The following is a 23591-nucleotide window of genomic DNA, read 5'->3' as shown; positions in this document are numbered from 1 at the left end:
GTGTGAACCTCCTGGGACCCGCATTTAGCCGGTTGACGCCTCGCGCCACATTAGGGATGATGACGTCAGAAACGAAGGCCTTATTTCAAAACATGAGAGGCTTGCTTTTCATTGAAGTTACCATGCCTGGCAGGGGACTGTTAGTTTATACAGTAATGTTGGATTAGTACTGAAATCGCATTGAAGTCACCATGCCTGGCAGGGGACTGTTAGTTTTTACAGTAATATTGGATTAGTACTGAAATCGCATTGAAGTCACTACGCCTGGCAGGGGTCTGTTTTCATACAAATGAGAGATAGTAAGTTTTCATTTTTATTTTGCCCTATGCTCAATAAGCAATTTCTGAAGAAAGATTGACAAAGCTTAAATTACATTCTCTAGAAAGGCAAAGAAATAGAGGTGACATGATAGAGCTGTGAATGAATGGACATGATAAAGTGGAATATTAATAGACTATTAAAATTATCAACACTAGATAGAACATGAAACAATGGACATAAATTGGAATAAGTTATAGATTTAGGAAAAAGACCTGGGTAAATACTGGTTCTGTAACAGGGTTTGAACTCATTTCTTATGTTATTATTATGTAATCTTAGCTATAAAATGATCTTAGACAATGGGAAACAGTATGGCAATACCTTATTGAGAAAACGAGCTTATAATCGTTAACGCCATTGCACATTAGGCTTGACAGAAGGCAGCATTTTAATCCCCTTTGCTATAAATATTGAAAATGGGAATAAATACACTATAACAGAAAACGGTCTTATTCAGGGAAGATGAAGACGGGGTGACTGGCTAGCTGATGACGTCATTGACTATTAGCGATGCCTGTGCTTGGACAACCCAGGGGTAACCAAAATCATGTATGACTACAAGGGACCTTTTAATCCCCTTGAGAGAAATTTCATGGACTACAAGGCAATCACCCGGTGGGGTAACGAAAAAACATGAGGCCAAGTAGGGGCCGTCGGATAAATGTCAATGACTTCGACACAACTTAGAAAACGGACACAGACGGGGGAGTGAAAATCTCACCGGGGCAACGAAAAAACATGAGGCCAAGTAGGGGCCGTCGGATAAATGTCAATGACTTCGACACAACTTAGAAAACGGACACAGACTGGGGAGTGAAAATCTCACCGGGGCAACGAAAAAACATGAGGCCAAGTAGGGGCCGTCGGATAAATGTCAATGACTTCGACACAACTTAGAAAACGGAGACAGACGGGGGAGTGAAAATCTCACCGGGGCAACGAAAAAACATGAGGCCAAGTAGGGGCCGTTGGAAAAAGCAAAACGGCCCCTACTTGGCCTCATTTATACTACTTGTGTGTAGTGTACATGTAGTGTACGTGTAGTGTATGTGTAGTGTACGTGTAGGTGTGTGTGTAGTGTACATGTAGTGTATGTGTAGTGTACGTGTAGTGTGTGTGTAGTGTATGTGTAGTGTACGTGTAGTGTTTGTGTAGTGTACGTGAAGTGTACGTGTAGTGTAAGTGTACGTGTAGTGTACGTGTAGTGTACGTGTAGTGTATGTGTAGTGTATGTGTAGTGTGTGTGTAGTGTATGTGTAGTGTGTGTGTAGTGTACGTGTAGTGTATGTGTAGTGTGTGTGTAGTGTATGTGTAGTGTATGTGTAGTGTATGTAGAGTGTATGTGTAGTGTATGTGTTTGTGTAGTGTACGTGTAGTGAATGTGTAATGTACTGTATAGTGTATGTGTAGTGTATGTGTGTAGCATATTGTATGTGTATTGTATGTGTGTAGTTTAGTGTACGTGAAGTGTATGTGTAGTGTTCGTGTAGTGTACGTGTAGTGAATGCGTAGTGTATGTGTAGTGTATGTGTAGTGTACGTGTAGTGTATGTGTAGTATATGTGTAGTATATGTGTAGTGTATGTGTAGTGTTTGTGTAGAGTATGTGTAGTGTATGTGCAGTGTACGTGTAGTGTATGTGTAGTGTATGTGCAGTGTACGTGTAGTGTATGTGTAGGGTACGTTTAGTGTATGTGTAGTGAACGTGTAGCGTACGTGTAGTGTATGTGTAGTGTATGTGCAGTGTATGAGTAGTGTATGTGTAGTGTATGTGTAGTGTATGTGTTGTGTACATGTAGTGTATGTGTAGTGTATGTGTATGTGTAGTGTATGTGTAGTGTATGTGTATGTGTAGTGTATGTGTAGTGTACGTGTAGTGTATGTGTAGTGTATGTGTAGTTTAGTGTAGTGTATGTGTGCAGTGTAGTGTATGTGTAGTGTATGTGTTGTGTATGTGTAATGTATGTGTAGTGTATGTGTAATGTATGTGTAGTGTATGTGTATGTGTAGTGTATGTGTAGTGTATGTATAGTGTTTGTGTAGTGTATGTGTAGTGTATGTGTAGTGTATGTGTAGTGTATGTATAGTGTATGTAGTGTATGTGTAGTGTATATGCAGTGTATGTGTGTAGTGTAGTGTACGTGAATTGTATGTGTAGTGTACGTGTAGTGTACGTGTAGTGTATGTGTAGTGTACGTGTAGTGTACGTGTAGAGTACGTGTAGTGCATGTGTAGTGCATGTGTAGTGTATGTATAGTGTTTGTGTAGTGTATGTGTAGTCACATACACTACACGTACGTACATAGTGTATGTGTGTAGTGTAGTGTACATGAAGTGTATGTGTAGTGTACGTGTAGTGTATGTGTAGTGTGTGTGTAGTGTACGTGAAGTGTACGTGTAGTGTATGTGTATTGTATGTGTATGTGTAGTGTATGTGTAGTGTGTGTGTAGTGTACGTGTAGTGTATGTGTAGTGTGTGTGTAGTGTACGTGTAGTGTACATGTAGTGTATGTGTATGTGTAGTGTCTGTGTAGTGTGTGTGTAGTGTACGTGTAGTGCAACTGTAGTGTGTGTGTAGTCTATGTGTAGTGTATGTGTTATGTAAGTGTAATGTATGTGTAGTGTACGTGTAGTGTATGTGTAGTGTATGTGTAGTGTACGTGAAGTGTATGTGTAGTGTACGTGTAGTGTATGTGTATGTGTATGTGTAGTGTATGTGTAGTGTGTGTGTAGTGTTCGTGTAGCGTATGTGTAGTGTGTGTGTAGTGTACGTGTAGTGTACGTGTAGTGTATGTGTATGTGTAGTGTATGTGTAGTGTGTGTGTAGTGTACGTGTAGTGCAACTGTAGTGTGTGTGTAGTCTATGTGTAGTGTATGTGTTGTGTATGTGTAATGTATGTGTAGTATACGTGTAGTGTATGTGTAGTGTATGTGTATGTGTAGTGTATGTGTAGTGTATGTGTGTAGTTTACGTGTAGTGTGTGTGTAGTGTGTGTGTAGTGTGTGTGTAGTGTACGTGTAGTGTATGTGTAGTGTGTGTGTAGTGTATGTGTACTGTATGTGTAGTGTATGTGTAGTGTATGTGTGTAGTGTAGTGTATGTGTGTAGTGTACGTGTAGTGTGTGTGTAGTGTGTGTAGTGTGTGTGTAGTGTACGTGTAGTGTATGTGTAGTGTGTGTGTAGTGTATGTGTAGTGTATGTGTAGTGTATGTGTAGTGTATGTGTAGTGTATGTGTGTAGTGTAGTGTATGTGTAGTGTATGTGTGTAGTGTAGTGTACGTGAAGTGTATATGTAGTGTACGTGAAGTGTACGTGTAGTGTATGTGTAGTGTATGTGTAGTGTACGTGTAGTGTATGTGTAGTATATGTGTAGTATATGTGTAGTGTATGTGTAGTGTATGTGTAGTGTATGTGCAGTGTACGTGTAGTGTATGTGTAGTGTATGTGCAGTGTACGTGTAGTGTATGTGTAGTGTATGTGTAGTGTGTGTGTGTAGTGTATGTGTAGTGTGTGTGTGTAGTGTACGTGTAGTGTATGTGTAGTGTGTGTGTGTAGTGTACGTGTAGTGTACGTGTAGTGTACGTATAGTGTGTGTGTGTAGTGTGTGTGTAGTGTACGTGTAGGGTACGTGTAGTGTACGTTTAGTGTAACGTGTAGTGTGTGTGTAGTGTACGTGTAGTGTACGTGTAGTGTGTGTGTAGTGTATGTGTAGTGTATGTGCAGTGTGTGTGTAGTGTATGTGTAGTGTGTGTGTAGTGTACATGTAGTGTACGTGTAGTGTGTGTGTAGTGTGTGTGTAGTGTACGTGTAGTGTGTGTGTAGTGTACGTGTAGTGCAACTGTAGTGTGTGTGTAGTCTATGTGTAGTGTATGTGTTGTGTATGTGTTATGTATGTGTAGTATACATGTAGTGTATGTGTAGTGTATGTGTATGTGTAGTGTATGTGTAGTGTATGTATAGTGTTTGTGTAGTGTATGTGTAGTGTATGTGTAGTGTATGTGTGTAGTGTACGTGTAGTGTGTGTGTAGAGTGTGTGTAGTGTGTGTGTAGTGTACGTGTAGTGTATGTGTAGTGTGTGTGTAGTGTATGTGTAGTGTATGTGTAGTGTATGTGTAGTGTATGTGTGTAGTGTAGTGTATGTGTAGTGTATGTGTGTAGTGTAGTGTACGTGAAGTGTATGTGTAGTGTACGTGAAGTGTACGTGTAGTGTATGTGTAGTGTATGTGTAGTGTACATGTAGTGTATGTGTAGTATATGTGTAGTATATGTGTAGTGTATGTGTAGTGTATGTGTAGTGTATGTGCAGTGTACGTGTAGTGTATGTGTAGTGTATGTGCAGTGTACGTGTAGTGTATGTGTAGTGTATGTGTAGTGTGTGTGTGTAGTGTATGTGTAGTGTGTGTGTGTGTAGTGTACGTGTAGTGTATGTGTAGTGTGTGTGTGTAGTGTACGTGTAGTGTACGTGTAGTGTACGTGTAGTGTGTGTGTAGTGTGTGTGTAGTGTACGTGTAGTGTACGTGTAGTGTACGTGTAGTGTGTGTGTAGTGTGTGTGTAGTGTACGTGTAGTGTGTGTGTATTGTATGTGTAGTGTATGTGTAGTGTGTGTGTAGTGTATGTGTAGTGTGTGTGTAGTGTACATGTAGTGTACGTGTAGTGTGTGTGTAGTGTGTGTGAGTAGTAGGGGGTAAGCGCCACAGGTGATTTTTTTTTCTGGGAAAAAAAATCACGTGTAGCGCTTGGGGGTTTTCAGGTAAATTTAAAATATCACATGTAGCGCTTGGGAGGTTTCAGGTGAATTTGGGGACTCACAGATTTGGGATTAAGGATTTCTTATGAGAAAAATAATTTCCGAGATTTTAGAAGTATGGAATTCTTATGAGAAAAATAATTTCCGAGACTTAGAAGTTTGTTAAGGTCTTATGGGAGAAATTTAAATTCGCGTTTAAGAGCCGGCATTTCCAGGAGAACTCTACGGACTTATTTTACCTGTTTTCAACTTACAAAATACGTCTGTGTGAGCCATGGTTTTCAGGTAAATTTAGAAAATCACCTGTGCGGGCCAGGGTTTTCAGGTCCCAAATGTTCTGTGCGGGCCAGGGTTTTCCCTCCCCCTGCCTCTCCCGCTTGTACCTCACACCCCCTCCCTCCCCCCCTTACCTCACAATCTCTCGCGTCACCTTTATTTACCTTGCGCCTGGCCAGCCAGACTCTTCATGTAGGTCACCTCGGTAATCTTATCTTATCTTCTCCATAATAATATCTGGACCGTCCCTCCACCCTCTCTCTCTCTCCTTTCATTCAGTTCAGCTATTTTCTGCAACCCGTTCTCACACAAGACAGCACATATATGACTTAATGCTTAAAGTCAATATGTTGAATATGAATTAGTAAATATGTGATATATTCCCAGTTACTTTTTTCCAAAACCCAAACTCTTCCTCACGTACCAATTTACGTTTCACAGTACCCGTCCGTACACCTAGATAGCAGAATAGTCGTGATTGGTTCAATTATAAGGAAAATTGTAGTTTTCAGATCCCACATGGGTTGTGAAATTTACCTACTATTGTCCATGCTCTTAGAATATTACAGATCAGCTACTTCCTATTGAAGGCTCGTAGTTTTGTTTTGAGAAATATTAGTTGTTCTTAGTAAATTATAATAAGCACTAAAAATTATTACATAGAATAACAGTCCTTCGTCAATCAATATTATATACCATAGTTTGTGCTTTACAAATCTTTAAAGGATGTTGTGTAGGAACGCTAACAGAAAACGATATTACGTTGGAATGTCTATGGGGTAAACTACTGCAAACAGGATATTATTGTGTCTACTATACCAACTATAGCTAGGATGGGTATATTGTCCACTACCACCTGTTAGGTGGGTCAGGGGTCCAATACCACCCACAGGATGGGTATGAGGGTCACATCCACCCACAGGATGAGTATGGGGACCACATCCACCCACAGGAAGGGTATGGGGTCCAATACCACCCACAGGATGAGTATGGCGTCCACTACAACCCACAGGATGGGTATGGGGCTCCAACCACCCATAGAATGAGTATGGGGCTCCAACCACCCATAGAATGGGTATGGGGTCCAATAACACCCACTGGATGTGCATGGCGTCCATTGTCGCGCGTCGAGCTTGAAAACCGCAGCATTCATCTCAGAACCATGCCTATTTCACGCAGATTTCTTAATAAACGTAAGAGTTTTATATGTCACAAGAAAGATAGAAATATAAGCTTCATTCTAAATACCTTACCATGGGTATATTTAAATTTAAAGCGAAGATACGTGTATTTTTATAATAGCCGAGCTTCGACCCCGGACAGATCGATCGACCGAGCAACTCTTTATTTATTTATTTATTTATTTATTTATGCATATACAAGAATGTACATTGGGAATGTGAGGATACATAATATGGTAATTACAGTCTTGTAAAGCCACTAGTACGCGTAGCGTTTCGGGCAGGTCCTTAATCTAAGAAAATTTTAAGAAGGTAAATGCTTGCAAAATTTATAGACAAAAAAATGATAACAGTTACGTGGAATGAAAAAAATAAGATGAGAGAAAATTGTAGGTACAGTATATGTAAGCACATAGGTAGCTAAGATTGATTGCAATGACAGCTTAAAATGGTAGTTGACAACAAATTGGTAGGCACAATACAGTAGAAACAATATAAGATTGATTGCAATAACAGCTTGAATGGTAGTTGACAAAAATTGGTAGTCACAATCCAGCATATGGCTAGCACATAAAAGAAGACAGCAATGAACACAATGATAAGGTTGTTTGATACTACATAAAAATTAGGAGATTGGGTAACACTAGGTACAGAGCAAATTTAAAGCTCAGTGTAGGAAACTAAGAAGATGAAATTAGGTACTTTTTGGTTTCGCTTTTAAATAAGGCAAAAGTTTTACAGTTTTTCAATTCACTAAGGAGTGAGTTCCATAGACTAGGTCCCTTAATTTGCATAGAGTGTTAACACAGATTAAGTTTGACCCTGGGGATATCAAAGAGATATTTATTTCTGGTGTGGTGATAATGGGTCCTATTACATCTGTCCAGGGAGAGTTTCAGAGCATGGTCTGCATTTAAGAACAGGGTTTTGTAAGTGTAGTTGACACAAGAGAATGTGTGGAGGGAGTTAATATTTAGCAAGTTTAGGGATTTAAACAAGGGAGCTGAGTGTTGTCTGAAAGCAGAGTTAATTATTATTCTGATAGCAGATTTTTGCTGTGTGATGATGGGCTTAAGGTGGTTTGCAGTGGTAGACCCCCATGCACAGATACCATAATTAAGATAGGGGTAGATTAGTGCATAATATAGTGAGAGGAGAGCAGAGTTAGGAACATAATATCTGATTTTGGAGAGTATACCAACTGTCTTAGAGACTTTCTTAGTTATGTGTTGAATGTGGGTGCTGTAGTTGAGTCTCTTGTCTAGGAATAGGCCAAGAAACTTGCCATCATTTTTATTACTGATGTTAATGTTGTCTATCTGTAGCTGAATTGCATTTGATGATTTGCTTTCTCTCAGAACTATGTTTATTTCACGTGAATTCGTTAATAAACATATATGTTTTATATGTCTCAAGAAAGGCAGACATATAAGCTTCACTTTAAACACTTTACCATAGACATATTTAAAATTCTAATGAAGATACATGTATTTTAAAAATTACGGAGCTCCCACCCCGTACAGACTGAACGACAGAGCAACTCTCTCTCAGATCAATGTTTATTTCACGTAAATTCGTTAATAAACACAAATGTTTTATATGTCTTAAGCAAGATAGAAATAAGAGCTTCATTTTAAATACATTACAATAGACATATTTATAGCTCAAGTGAAGATACATATGTTTTTATAGTAGCGCTAAGTAGCTTGTCGGGCATGGAGTGCAGACGCCTACGCACTTGCCGATATATTGTATAATTAACAAAGATACGTTAATAAAGCCTAAAATCTTATATGCCTCAAGAAAGACCGAGATATGAACATTATTATGATTGCACCAAATGAAATATATCATGTTCGAGAACAAAGATATATCAATTTTAAATTAAGTTTCGACTCTTGCTCGGGCGAGAGAGATGGGGCGACTCTCGCCCCATCCATTGGGGATTCTGTCCACTAAAGACCCAAAGCTACTCAAACCCTCCTAGCATTATTTAGGTAATGAAGTAATATGGTATATATACTCACTATAATGTGGGTGTTGAATGCAGAACATGAGAAAACATATATTTACTCCAAACTAATATAATTTCATTATGAAATAAGTAAACAAGTAGCATCAAAGGAAGTCGACGGTCCAAGCGTCAATGTTGTGGAGCGACTTATCCAAGATATATCGTTGTTTGGAAAGTGTTTGTTGGCATATCCAGTTGCCGCACTTCTCTCCACAAATTATCACAAATTTAAATTATAATGTTAACAAGTAGAATACATATTTTTAATAAAATCTAACATAACTAGCCAGAAAACATTTAACATTTATTAAAAATATATGTTTGGAAGTTAAATCGACTTCATAGGACAATAGTTTTGTTATATTACAAAAAAAAAAAAAAAATATATACTCGTTATTCGTTGACATGCGTTCGTTACTTAAACTACCATGTACTGTCTATATGTAAAATCTCCCATGTCTCTTCGCTCATCTCACCAAACCCTACAGGCTCTGTGATATATTGTTTAATTAATTGAGATTCACAAATAAAGCTTATAATTGTATATGTTATCAAAAAGGCAGAGCTTAGTTTAGTTCATTTATTATGCACCCCATACCCATCCTATGGGCGATAGTGGAGTGTTACAGAGGCACATAATGGGCTCAGGGACTGAGCCCCACAATTCATATAGCCAAGCAAGTTATAATCTTGATAAGCTAGTTACAAAAGTCAATGCACATTGTCACATCAACAATGGGCTCGAGACCGACCACAAGTACAGTTTATAATTTAAGCAACTGACATATATGGAGGGCTAGTGTCACAATTGATATGTTTATCCTACACATAACCCCCTCTCCCCCATCAAATGGGCAGCGGTGGATAGGTTACAATCAAGTCGTTTTTTGCGTTTTATTCAGAGATTAGATCTTATTGGGTGAGGAAAGATATTCATATTTTAAAGAAGGCTTCTTGGCTGATGCTCTCCATTGATGGAAAATATACAACCTTTTGAAAATCAATGTTAGTTTGATCTAGATATTGTAATTAACGAAAGTATTTATGTCATCAGAAACGTAGAAATATAGGCTACATTTAAAATCCTTTGTCATAAATATAACTGAAGTGAAAACGAAGATATATGCGTTTTGATAGTTACTTGATGGCTAGCTCTGAGAGTGTGAAGCCCTGCACACCAGCCAATAAATTGTATAATTAGTTTCCATATATTTTAATTAATCTTAAAAATCTATGTCAGAAGAAAGGAAGATGTAGCCGTTAATGTGACAACATTTAAAAATATATATCTCTTAAGTTAAATAAATAATACCACCTTATCGCCTGTGTCCGGACACATGAAAACTACCTAGGTATCAGTATCCAGCCAGGCGGGGATCACAGGCTGCACAATACTGATAAATTATGTAATGCACTACTTGTGGTCCATCTCGAACCCATTTATGATGTGACGACTTATAGTGAATTTTGTAACTAGCTCATCAAGATTGTAACTTGTTTAGCTAAATGAATTGTGGGGTTCGGTCCATTCATTTTCTTTCTTTATTATGCACCCCCATAATACCCATTCCGTGGGCGGTGATGTAAAGGATTACAGAGGCACATAATCGGTTCAGGAACTGAACCCTCTAGTTCGTTTAGCTAAGCAAATAACAATCTTTTGACGCTAGTTACAAAATTATAAATGTACACATACTTATGCATACATGTACATATACATACGTATACATATATACATACACATACATATTTAATCAACCAAACAAATACACACATCAGTAATCTTTTGTCACAAGTAATTCAACAAAAGGCTCACAACAGTCACTATAAAAGGCACTTTACGTCTATGAGGAGTCGCACAGTTACTAGTCTTGCTCCACACCCACCCAACTGGGCGGCAGCTTTACAGTCATTTGCTGCATACTTACCCAACTGGGCGGCAGCTTTACAGTCATGTGCTGCACACATACCCAACTGGGTGGCAGCTTTACAGTCATGTGCTCCACAGCCACCCAACTGGGCGGCAGCTTTACAGTCATTTGCTGCATACTTACCCAACTAGGCGGCAGCTTTACAGTCATGTGCTCCACACCCACCCAACTGGGCGGCAGCTTTACAGTCATGTGCATGCATTACCTACAGTAAGCAAATTTTGGATACTTCGCTAAGATTTCGGCCAGCACATCATTATGAATGAAGTACTTATACACATTTCATGGACACTATTGATGTTGTTATCTTTAAATTCCGCGATTTTTTCGCATTCCATTATATAATGACGCAAAGTATGCGAATAGTTCTGCTGACAGAGTATACATTTAGTCAAATCTACATCATCAGATGTTACAAATTCCCAGAGGTACTTGTAGCCGAGCCTAAACCTAGCAGTGGTAACATCTAGAAGTCTGCTAGCATTATTGGATGACCCATAGACTTGCGATTCATCAAAGTTTATACAATATTGTGAAATTGAGAGTCAGTGTTGTAACATAAATTGGTAAATCATAAATATTGTAAGTTAAGAATCTGATGCATGTGTGTGTGTTGGGGGGGGGGGTATACCCTTGGTAAGTGAGAGTGAAAAGTAACCTTACACGTTCTGCGGTCAATGTGGGGGGCGAGGGAGGGTGGGAGAGTCAAATCCACCCTCCAACATCTGGGTATAGTACCAGCAGCCTCCACAACACTCCATCAGCCTCCAGCTGATGCTTGTAGATGCCTCATCTAACCTCACCTATGTCACACATTAACCTACAGTTCCTGTGATAATTAAACTCATCACAGTGGCGTCTCACCAATATAAACTGTATTGGATTTTGTCCCGAAATAGCTATATGCTGACTGGACGTGTATGTATGTATGTATGAATGTATGAATGTATGTATGTATGTATGTATGTATGTATGTATGTATGTATGTATGTATGTATGTATGTATGTATGTATGTATGTATGTGTGTATTCCCAATCACGTTAAAGACTCCTCCTCTATCATCCAATTAAAAAGAAAAACAACTATGTACTAAATAATCAACTCCTTGTAACTTTAATTATGCCATCTTCCTATCTGCATTCAGACTGTGCCTACCATCATTATAGGTGATTATAACGCTAGGCATAGGAATATTGGTAATTCGCAGTTCAATAATCGTAACGGCAACCAACTGTTGTCACTATTAGGTAGCCACGATGATGCACAGATTGTGGGTGACCTTGAACCGACGAATATCTACGGGGGTATTCTTGATCTATGTCTCGGTTTCAACGTCTCCCACACCGTGTGCGCCTCGTCAATAGTGCCAGATATGGCGTCTGATCATCTGGCCATATTAGCCACTATAAGCATTGGCAGCTCTATCCTCCCTGGTGGAGTGTTCAAGCGGAAGAGGCTGGCTCTGCCCATCGATCAACGAGACAATTTTGTTGCCCATGTGTCAGATTGGTGCAGTTCATCTGAGCCTTCATCAGTTGAAGATTTTAACAATGAGCTCACAGGCACTATCGACCAGTTTATAGAATCACTTGATCCATCGTCCAGGCCACGTAACCCAAATTACACTGGTCATAGCACTTATGCTTATTATAATGATTCTAAATTGCATGCACTAAAACGCACTGCCAGAATAATTGGACCAGCTTATAGAAGGACCCGCACTGCTGAAATGCTTCGGCTCTTTCAAGCGGCTCTGGCAGAGGCCAGGGAACGTATGGTGGAGCTGAGGTAGACAGACTGGGAAACTTTTGTACGTGGTCTCAATTCTCACACGCCACTAAGTCGAGCATGGAAGGATATCAACAAGATCAAAGGGAAAAATGCTGCAGAGATCTCGTACCCTAATCCTCTGCACAGAGCAAATGAGCTTGTTGATGCTTGGGCCACGACTTTCAGCTTTGACAGTCTTACTCTACCCTCACAGAATGAATTAAATAATAGATATACTGATAGAGCAAGGCTCCTTGACTTTATGCGTCATCAAGAGGATGACTGTGACATGTTTTTTACTGAATACGAACTAGATTCTGCTCTACATAAAGGCAAAGCTACATCGCCCGGGGAGGATGGAGTTACTTACGGCATACTGCATATGCTTCTGTTAGTTCCAGGGAATCCCTTGCTTCAATTGTATAATATGAGCTATGTAACTGGGGAGCTTCCTAAGTCATGGACCAACAGTGTCATTATTCCCATTCCTAAACCTCACCAGCCGAGTGCTTTTCGCCCAATCTCCCTCACTAGTTGTCTCTATAAGTGTCTTGAGAGGATGTTCTCAACCGTCTCCTTTACAAAATTAATAATATGTTGTCTCCTTTACAAAATTAATAATATGTTGTCTCCCCAGATATATGGCTTTACGCATGGAAAAAGTGTACATCACTGTATTACCACATTCCTCACCCTGCATACTGATAGGTCATATACCACTTTCCTAGATCTTAAGTCAGCCTTTGACATTGCTAACCCACACGTCATTCTGAGAGAACTTGCTAAAATGAATGTAGGAGGATGGCTTCTACGATGGATAAGAGGCTATCTATCCAACAGGAAGTCATCTGTACTGTTCCAAGGGCATAGGCGTGTAACGAGAGATTTTGAACTTGGCACTCCACAGGGAGGTTTTCTCAGTCGTACTCTGTTCAATGTGTTAATCAATGCACTTTTAAACTTAGTAACTAGAAGGTCCAGCGAACACATCATTAGCTATGTGGATGATATACTGATCCACACCAATGGGTATACCAACACCCAAAATGTTCTGAACTCTGTATTGTACACATGTCAGGAACTATGATTAGTCATCTCAGTAGAGAAAACAAAGATCTTGAACCGACACCCACCTAGACGAGGTGGGGCCGTTCGCAAAATGCAGTTGGATGATGGCTCTCTGCTCGACTATGTTACCAGATACAAATACCTTGGTCTTGAGGTTCTACTGTACCGCAATGTTTTAGCCAGACTGGGTCGCCAATGTAGAGAGAGGCTCCGTGCTCTCAAGGCTGTGGCAGGCTGTGGCAGGCAAACACAACTGTACCGTACAGTGTTATATATTTATTTCAGTTTGAACAATTTTTAACATTAAAGAATAAATCCTTTAATTGGTTGAAATTGGTTTTAACATTCGAAATCTAATTTGTTGATGTTAAATAATATAAGGTTCAAATTTATTAAGATACATACTTTAAAAACTATTTCTATTTGATACCAACAGTATCACGTTAAGAGAAGCGTCTCGCCTTGCTAACACAAGTATAAAATATATAAAGAAACGGTGCAACTGTACTGGTATCTGCAGTACAAATCTATGTCCCTATTTAAAGAAAAAATAAACTGCACCAATCACTGCCACTCCTCACACCAATGCAACAATAAGGAGAGTGATAACAGTGCTTCACATTCGACAATGTTAAATTATTTAACAGATGACGAGATAATGAACACTTGAACAAATGTACAGCTCTCTGACCTTCATATAAAATCTGCATGTGACCTCATCAAACAAAATGTGCCAAGCGTAGAAGGCCTTCATGACCCAGCGTTGTAGCGGGACCTCTCCTGGCCAGTTACAATTGGTGAATTTATTCAAATTATCCAAGTTGATGGTTGTCACTGGGTCACCGTTTCCAACATTGGAGTAACGGGACAAATTAACATATACGACACCAGGCATAAATTACCATCCAAATCTACTGAAGTTATCTTGTATGCTCTTGCTAATTGCCAGGATACCTGGTTGACACCTGGTTGATGGGGTTCTGGGAGTTCTTCTACTCCCCAAGCCCGGCCCGAGGCCAGGCTTGACTTGTGAGAGTTTGGTCCACCAGGCTGTTGCTTGGAGCGGCCCGCAGGCCCACATACCCACCACAGCCCGGTTGGTCCGGCACTACTTGGAGGAATAAATCTAGTTTCCTCTTGAAAATGTCTTGGATGATAAGCTGATATGCAATGTAATGAATGTCAGCAGACACAGGGACTCAAGTATGAGTGGGGTATATGCTGCGGCGTTTGATGCATCACTTGCAAGTGGTGTAGATCCGGTGAACCTTCATATGATATGCAGAATATGAGACAACATCTTCAAGAGAACTTTAAAGGAAAGTGTCTCATCTCATTCCCTGCAGCTCAGACACTGAGAAGAAAACGAATCATCCGGTCATGCTCGATGGAAGTGTACTGCATTTGCAGAAAGCCAAATGATTTGAAGCTGATGGTATGCTGTGACCGTTGCAATATTTGGCACCATGGATCATGTGTAGGTGTTACAGAATGTAATGATGATTCGTGGATTTGTTTCTTGTGCGCTAGCAAGTTGTGAATTATAATTTAAAATAATTAATACATTATTATTATTATTATTATTATTATTATTATTATTATTATAACTTTACCAAATGCTTTGCTGAATCAAATAATGTTATTACTTTCAATGTGTTACAATAGCATAATTAAGTGCTGCAAGTGTCAGGTCTTTTATATAGTCGGTATTTGTTATATTCTGTACTCTTTTTATGTTATTTAAATTTCAAATAGAAATAGTTTTTAAAGTATGTATCTTAATAAATTTGAACCTTATATTATTTAACATCAACAAATTAGATTTCGAATATTAAAACCAATTTCAACCAATTAAAGGATTTATCCTTTAATGTTAAAAATTGTTCAAACTGAAATAAATATATAACACTGTACTGGTACAGCTGTGTTTAATTATGTTTTGTGATTCCTTTGGAAAAGGTATTTGTGCACCAAGTACTACTAGGTCAGTATGAGATATGCTGAATGTTGTCAATATACCATCTGAATACGCCTCACTTTGCGTTAATCATTGGACGTCCTAATGATTAAGGTCCCCAAAAGGACTTAATCAGACCTCAGTGGACATTTTTACTCTCAATCTCTCTCTCTCAGAGCATCCCCTTGTGTGATGTATGTGGGTGCTGAAGTTCAGTCTCTTGTCTATGTATAGGTGAAGGAACTTTCCATAATTGTTATTGCTAATGTTTACTTGTAATACTGGGTATACATCCGGTGTTCTTACCCTCGACCGCAGTGAGGGTAAGCCGCGGCCGTATGGTCCGAAACCCACAAATATTTACAATGGGGAGGGGGGGGGATAACATTTCCTCTTCAAGCACGCGCACACAAATGAACTATGTTACTTAACTGGAAGCACTCGTACAACATAATTTACACGATTTCTCAGGATAATTATACTTCTTACCAGCATATATACAGTATAGTACCTAGGAGGTTCTCTTCAATGATATCTAAGATAATTAAAAGAACCCAAGCAAACTACTATGGAAATGTGCAGGACAAACATATCAATTGTGACACTAGCTCTCCACAAATGGCATTTTCTTAATTTAGAAACTGTACTTGTGGTCGATCTCGAACCCATGTTGTTGATGTGACGATGTATTATGAATTTTGTGGCTAGCTCCTCAAGATTGTAACTTGCTTAGATAAATAAATTGTGTGTTCAGTCCCTGAACCCATTATGTGATAAATTAACTAAACTAAAAACTATAGTATGGCGACGAAACCTGAACTGCATAATGTAAATAGGGATTAACCAGAAAAAGATATAGGTGAACAATAACACCAGGTAACTGTAAAGCTGCCGCCCTAGTTGGGTGGGTGTGGAGCACATGACTGTAAAGCTGCCGCCCAGTTGGGTGGGTGTGGAGCACATGACTGTAAAGCTGCCGCCCAGTTGGGTGGGTGTGGAGCACATGACTGTAAAGCTGGCGCCCAGTTGGGTGGGTGTGGAGCACATAACTGTAAAGCTGCCGCCCAGTTGGGTGGGTGTGGAGCACATGACTGTAAAGCTGCCGCCCAGTTGGGTGGGTGTGGAACAAGACTAGTAACTGTGCGACTCTTCATAGATGTAAAGTGCCTTGTATAGTGACTGTTGTGAGCCTCTTGTTGAATCACTTGTGACACAAAAGATTACTGATGTGTGTATTTGTGTGGGTCATTAAATATGCATGTGTATGTATATATGTATATGTACATGTATGCATAAGTATGTGTACATTAATAATTTTGTAACTAGCGTCAAAAGATTGTTATTTGCTTCGCTGAACGAACTAGAGGGTTCAGTTCCTGAACCGATTATGTGCCTCTGTAAACCTTTACACCACCGCCCACGGGAATGGGTATTATGGGGTGCATAATAAAGAAAGAAAATGAATGGACCGAACCCCACAATTCATTTAGCTAAGCAAGTTACAATCTTGATGAGCTAGTTACAAAACTTCACTATAAGTCGTCACATCATAAATGGGTTCGAGATGGACCACAAGTAGTGCATTACATAATTTATCAGTATTGTGCAGCCTGTGATCCCCGCCATGGCTGGATACTGATACCTAGGCAGTTTTCATGTGTCCGGACACAGGCGATAAGGTGGTATTATTTATTTAACTTAAGAGATATATATTTTTAAATGTTGTCACATTAACGGCTACATCTTCCTTTCTTCTGACATAGATTTTTAAGATTAATTAAAATATATGGAAACTAATTATACAATTTATTGGCTGGTGTGCAGGGCTTCACACTCTCAGAGCTAGCCATCAAGTAACTATCAAAACGCATATATCTTCGTTTTCACTTCAGTTATATTTATGACAAAGGATTTTAAATGTAGCCTATATTTCTACCTTTCTGATGACATAATACTTTCGTTAATTACAATATCTAGATCAAACTAACATTGATTTTCAAAAGGTTGTATATTTTACATCAATGGAGAGCATCAGCCAAGAAGCCTTCTTTAAAATATGAATATCTTTCCTCACCCAATAAGATCTAATCTCTGAATAAAACGCAAAAAACGACTTGATTGTAACCTATCCACCGCTGCCCATTTGATGGGGGAGAGGGGGTTATGTGTAGGATAAACATATCAATTGTGACACTAGCCCTCCATATATGTCAGTTGCTTAAATTATAAACTGTACTTGTGGTCGGTCTCGAGCCCATTGTTGATGTGACAATGTGCATTGACTTTTGTAACTAGCTTATCAGGATTATAACTTGCTTGGCTATATGAATTGTGGGGCTCAGTCCCTGAGCCCATTATGTGCCTCTGTAACACTCCACTATCGCCCATGGGATGGGTATGGGGTGCATAATAAATGAACTAAACTAAGCTCTGCCTTTTTGATAACATATACAATTATAAGCTTTATTTGTGAATCTCAATTAATTAAACAAGGCGATGAGTCACAATAACGTGGCTGAAGTATGTTGACCAGACCACACACTAGAAGTTGAAGGGACGACGACGTTTCGGTCCGTCCTGGACCATTCACAATCGACTTGAGAATGGTCCAGGACGGACCGAAACGTCGTCGTCCCTTCAACTTCTAGTGTGTGGTCTGGTCAACTTAATTAAACAATATATCACAGAGCCTGTAGGGTTCGGTGAGATGAGCGAAGAGACATGGGAGATTTTACATAAGTACAGTACATGGTAGTTTAAGTAGCGAACGCATGTCAACGAATAGCGAGTATATATAACAAAACTATTGTCCTACGAAGTCGATTTGAAGTTAGTGATAGACACCAATGTGTTGCCATCATTAATATAACCTCTCCCATTCTACCAATAACCGTTGGAGTGCCACAGGGCAGCATCTTGGGGCCTCTTCTATTTCTTATATACATCAATGGTCTGCCTAATGTGTCTAACATTCTGAAACCTATTTTGTTTGCTGATGATGCTACCCTCATCTACTCCAACCCCAACCCACATACACTAAATGATGTTGTTAATAATGAACTAAAAAAAGTCCACTTATGGATGTCAACCAACAAACTAACACTTAACAGAGAAAAGACCTACTACATCCTATTTGGAAGCAAATCTACAAATGCAATTCAGCTTCAGATAGACAATGTAAACATTAGCAATAAAAATGATGGAAAGTTTCTTGGCCTATTCCTAGACAAGAGACTCAATTTCAGTACCCACATACAACACATAACTAAGAAAGTCTCTAAAACAGTTGGTATACTCTCCAAAATCAGATATTATGTACCTAACTCTGCTCTCATCTCTCTATATTATGCACTAATCTATCCCTATCTCAACTATGGTATCTGTGCATGGGGTTCAACCACTGCAAACCACCTCAAGTCCATCATCACCCAGCAAAAATCTGCTATCAGAATAATATCAAATTCTGCTTTCAGACAACACACAGCCCCCTTGTTTAGCTCCCTAAACATGCTAAACATAATCTCACTCCATAAATTCTCTTGTGTCAACTACATTTACAAAACCCTGTTCTTAAATGCAAATCCTGCTCTGAAACTCTTCCTGGACAGATGTAATAGGACCCATTATCACCACACAAGAAATAAATATCTCTTTGATATCCCCAGAGTTAAACTTAATCTGTGTAAACACTCTATGCAAATAAAGGTACCCAGTTTATGGAACTCACTCCCTACTGAATTGAAAAGCTGTCCAACTTTTACATCATTCAAAATCAATACTAAAAGGAATCTAATTTCATCTTCATAGTTTTTAACTTTTTGCCTTAAAATTGCACTGTATCTATTGCTACCCAATCTCCCAACCTTTATGTTCCCAATTTGAACATCTTTACCATTGTGATCATTGCTGTCTTCTTATATGTGCTGCCAATCTGCTGTATGGTGTTTATAAATCTTGTTTATCTGTATCTTTTGCTACCCAGTCTCCCAATCTTTATGTACCCAATCTGAACATCTTTACCATTGTGATCATTGCTGTCTTATATGTGCTGTCAATCTGCTGTATGGTGTCTATTAATCTTGTTTAAATTACTAATCAAGCTGTCAATGTAATCAATCAGAGCTTTAATATAACAATGTGCTTTAATATACTTACTAAGCTCTCTCATCTCATTTTTCTCTTGCAATGTATCTTTGTCATTTATCAATTCTGATAGAAATTACCAACTTAAAATTATCTGTTAGATTAAGGACCTGCCCGAAACGCTGCGCGTACTAGTGGCTTTACAAGAGTGTAAATACTGTAATCTCCAATGTATTCTCACAAACCCAATGTACCTTCTTGTATATATATAAATAAATAAATAAAATAAATAAATTTAACTTCCAAACGTATATTTTTTAATAAATGTTAAATGTTTTCTGACTAGTTATGTTAGATTTTATTAAAAATATGTATTCTACTTGTTAACATTATAATTTAAATTTGTGATAATTTGTGCAGAGAAGTGCGACAACTGGATATGCCAACAAACACTTTCCAAACAACGATATATCTTGGATAAGTCGCTCCACAACATTGACGCTTGGACCGTCGACTTCCTTTGATGCTACTTATTTACTTATTTCATAATGAAATTACATTAGTTTGGAGTAAATATATGTTTTCTCATGTTCTGCATTCAACACCCACATTATAGTGAGTATATATACCATATTACTTCCTTACCTAAATAATGCTAGGAGGGTTTGAGTCGCTTTGGGTCTTTAGTGGACAGAATCCCCAATAGATGGGGCGAGAGTCGCCCCATCTCTCTCGCCCGAGCAAGAGTCGAAACTTAATTTAAAATTGATATATCTTTGTTCTCGAACATGATATATTTCATTTGGTGCAATCATAATAATGTTCATATCTCGGTCTTTCTGGAGGCATATAAGATTTTAGGCTTTATTAGCGTATCTTTGTTAATTATACAATATATCGGCAAGTCCGTAGGCGTCTGCACTCCATGCCCGACAAGCTACTGAGCGCTACTATAAAAACATATGTATCTTCACTTGAGCTATAAATATGTCTATTGTAATGTATTTAAAATGAAGCTCTTATTTCTATCTTGCTTAAGGGGGCTTATCATCGCAAAAATTCGGAAAAATCGAATCTTTTTGAAAAATTTATAAAAATACTACAACGTTCTGGCAACACTTTGGCGCAAACCCGAGAATGTTATGATATAAATTAAAGTATTTATGGTACATTTCCATGCGTAATTGTGCAGAATCCGGTGCCCCGCGGCTGTGGCGCGCCAAGAGTATTGCGTCATATGTTCTAAACGTCAATTTTTTCGTAATAACGTCGGAAATAACTCTGTATATATGACAACAAATATACACTCAATGGCAACCGTCTGCTAGTGCAGGTGGGTGAGACTACCAGTCACATGTTGTGTCCTGTTGAGAGTGGAGGGTGTTGATGCGCGCTCCATTTTTGCTCCTGGAATCTCGCTTTTGTAGCGTCTAGCGCACAATGACCTATAAACGGAAGGGTCTGAATGCAAGAGTAGCCAATTTGACACGCGGTCGCCGTCGTTGGCTGGAAAGGAGACGCTGTAGCACAAGGGAGGTTATTATCAAGTGAAGCCCTCCCCGCCTCACCTGTGAGAGGCATGACGCAGCAGCCACACCCTGCTTCGACCCTCCTCACACATCCTCAACCCCTCGATGTGTATGGACCGGCCACGACAGTGCCATCTACATCTGGTGTGGCAGTGCCATCTACATCTACTGCTGTGGCTGGTGTGGCAGTGCCGTCTACATCTGGTGTGGCAGTGCCATCTACATCTGGTGTGGCAGTGCCATCTACATCTGGTGTGGCAGTGCCATCTACATCTGGTGTGGCAGTGCCATCTACATCTACTGCTGTGGCAGTACCGTCTACATCTGGTGTAAGTCATACAAGTCGAAGTCTGGTAATATGTATGTGCAGGATATATATATGTATATATTTTTTTTTTTCAATTTTTTTTTTTTCGTTTGTTATCAGGGGATGTGCATGGAACTTGCACACCTTGCTCAATGGATGCCTATCTGCAAGGGTGCCAATTATGAACGAAATCGGTCGATGACACACTCGACTACAGGTGGCCGAACTTTGATCTTATTTTACTCAGGTAAGTAATTTACAACTTCAAGGTGTTTCTCAGCTTTCATTTATTAATCAATTTACATGCAAATTACACCTTATATGTAGAGTTTGTGCTTCTACAATACTATTGAGACATTTTAGTCCAAAGTCCATTTGTTGATTTTATAAAAATTTATAAACATCAAATATTGCATATTTTTGGAAGGGTAACTTTGAATAATTATATTATTGCACTAAACACTTTTTTTGATAAAACTGATCAATAGAATCCTTTATTATGTGCTAAATGTAATATCTGATTGTTATAGAAATATTTTTGTTGACACATGTGTTCCCTGAAATTATTTGAAAATGTTGAAAATTCGTTGCATAATACGTTGTGTATTTTTTTTCTCCTTTTCTGTTTAGGGTGTGATGCTGAAACTTGGACCAGTTGCAGCTCTTTCTATAACCATTTCATAAATAAATTTATAAACAAATTGAACAATTTTTACGAAACCCGTAATATGCCCCCTTAAGACATATAAAACATTTGTGTTTATTAACGAATTTACGTGAAATAAACATTGACCTGAGAGAGAGTTGCTCTGTCGTTCAGTCTGTACGGGGTGGGAGCTCCGCAATTTTTAAAATACATGTATCTTCATTAGAACTTTAAATATGTCTATGGTAAAGTGTTTAATGTGAAGCTTATATGTCTGCCTTTCTTGAGACATATAAAACACATATGTTTATTAACGAATTCACGTAAAATAAACATTGTTCTGTGAGAGAGTTGCTCGGTCGATCGATCTGTCTGGGGTCGGAGCTCGGCTATTATAAAAATACACGTATCTTCGCTTTAAATTTAAATATACCCATGGTAAGGTATTTAGAATGAAGCTTATATTTCTATCTTTCTTGTGACATATAAAATTCTTACGTTTATTAAGGAATCTGCGTGAAATAGGCATGGTTCTGAGATGAATGCTGCGGTTTTCGAGCTCGACGCGCGACAATGGACGCCATACACATCCAGTGGGTGTTATTGGACCCCATACTCATTCTATGGGTGGTTGGAGCCCCATACCCATCCTGTGGGTTGTAGTGGACGCCATACTCATCCTGTGGGTAGTATTGGACCACAAACCCTTCCTGTGGGTGGATGTGGTCCCCATACTCATCCTGTGGGTGGATGTGACCCTCATACCCATCCTGTGGGTGGTATTGGACCCCTTACCCACCTAACAGGTGGTAGTGGACAATATACCCATCCCAGCTATAGTTGGTATAGTAGACACAATAATATCCTGTTTGCAGTAGTTCACCCCATAGACATTCCAACGTAACATCGTTTTCTGTTAGCGTTCCTACAAAACATCCTTTAAAGATTTGTAAAGCACAAACTATGGTATATAATATTGATTGGTGAAACACTGTTATTCTTTGTAATAATTTATAGTGCTTATTATAATTTACTAAGAACAACTAATATTTCTCAAAACAAAACTACGAGCCTTCAATAGGAAGTAGCTGATCTGTAATATTCTAAGAGCATGGACAATAGTAGGTCAATTTCACAACCCATGTGGGATCTGAAAACTACAATTTTCCTTATAATTGAACCAATCACGACTATTCTGCTATCTAGGTTGACGGATGGATACTGTGAGACGTAAATTGGTACGTGAGGAAGAGTTTGGGCCTTGGAAAAAAAGTAACTGGGAATATATCACATATTTACTAATTCATATTCAACATATTGACTTTAAGCATTAAGTCATATATGTGCTGTCTTGTGTGAGAACGGGTTGAACAACTGGGCCTCTTTGTCCCCCCCCCCTCTTACTGGGGGTGCTCGGTGCTGTTCCCTCCGCAGTCACACTTACACGATTCCTTCCAGTTCTAAAACGTTCCAAGCTTTATTTGGTTCTGCTACATGGACTAAGTATTTTGATCTTAGTCATGTTGATTCTACTGGTCCTGATGATTTATTCATCCATAAACACCTAGTTGATTTGGTGGATACCTTTGTCATTTTTATCCCCACGCCTACTGGTACATGTTTCATTGCAGCTCCTTCTCGGGAAGCAACTGTCTGCTTAGCCTCGTTGTCCTGCATTGGGAAACCTCGGTTTGGATCTCGAAAAATTCCTAGTTAAATGCTAGGATTTACACTGCTATTCTCCCGCGCCATGTAGCGAC

General features: G+C 39.0%; 1 long non-coding RNA gene across 1 annotated transcript; it reads left to right on the top strand.

Moving 5' to 3' along the window:
- Positions 1-20716: 20716 nt before the first annotated feature.
- Positions 20717-21894, top strand: LOC138365738 (uncharacterized). Its single transcript, XR_011228966.1, has 3 exons — positions 20717-21084; positions 21306-21432; positions 21816-21894. It is a non-coding gene; the product is annotated as an uncharacterized lncRNA (long non-coding RNA).
- The last annotated feature ends 1697 nt before the right edge of the window (positions 21895-23591 follow it).

Source organism: Procambarus clarkii, chromosome 17 (genome assembly GCF_040958095.1).
Source record: "Procambarus clarkii isolate CNS0578487 chromosome 17, FALCON_Pclarkii_2.0, whole genome shotgun sequence".
In the NCBI taxonomy this organism is placed as follows: domain Eukaryota; kingdom Metazoa; phylum Arthropoda; class Malacostraca; order Decapoda; family Cambaridae; genus Procambarus; species Procambarus clarkii.
The sequence above is the reverse complement of the archived record's forward strand: the minus strand, read 5'-3'. Positions and strand labels throughout refer to the sequence as shown.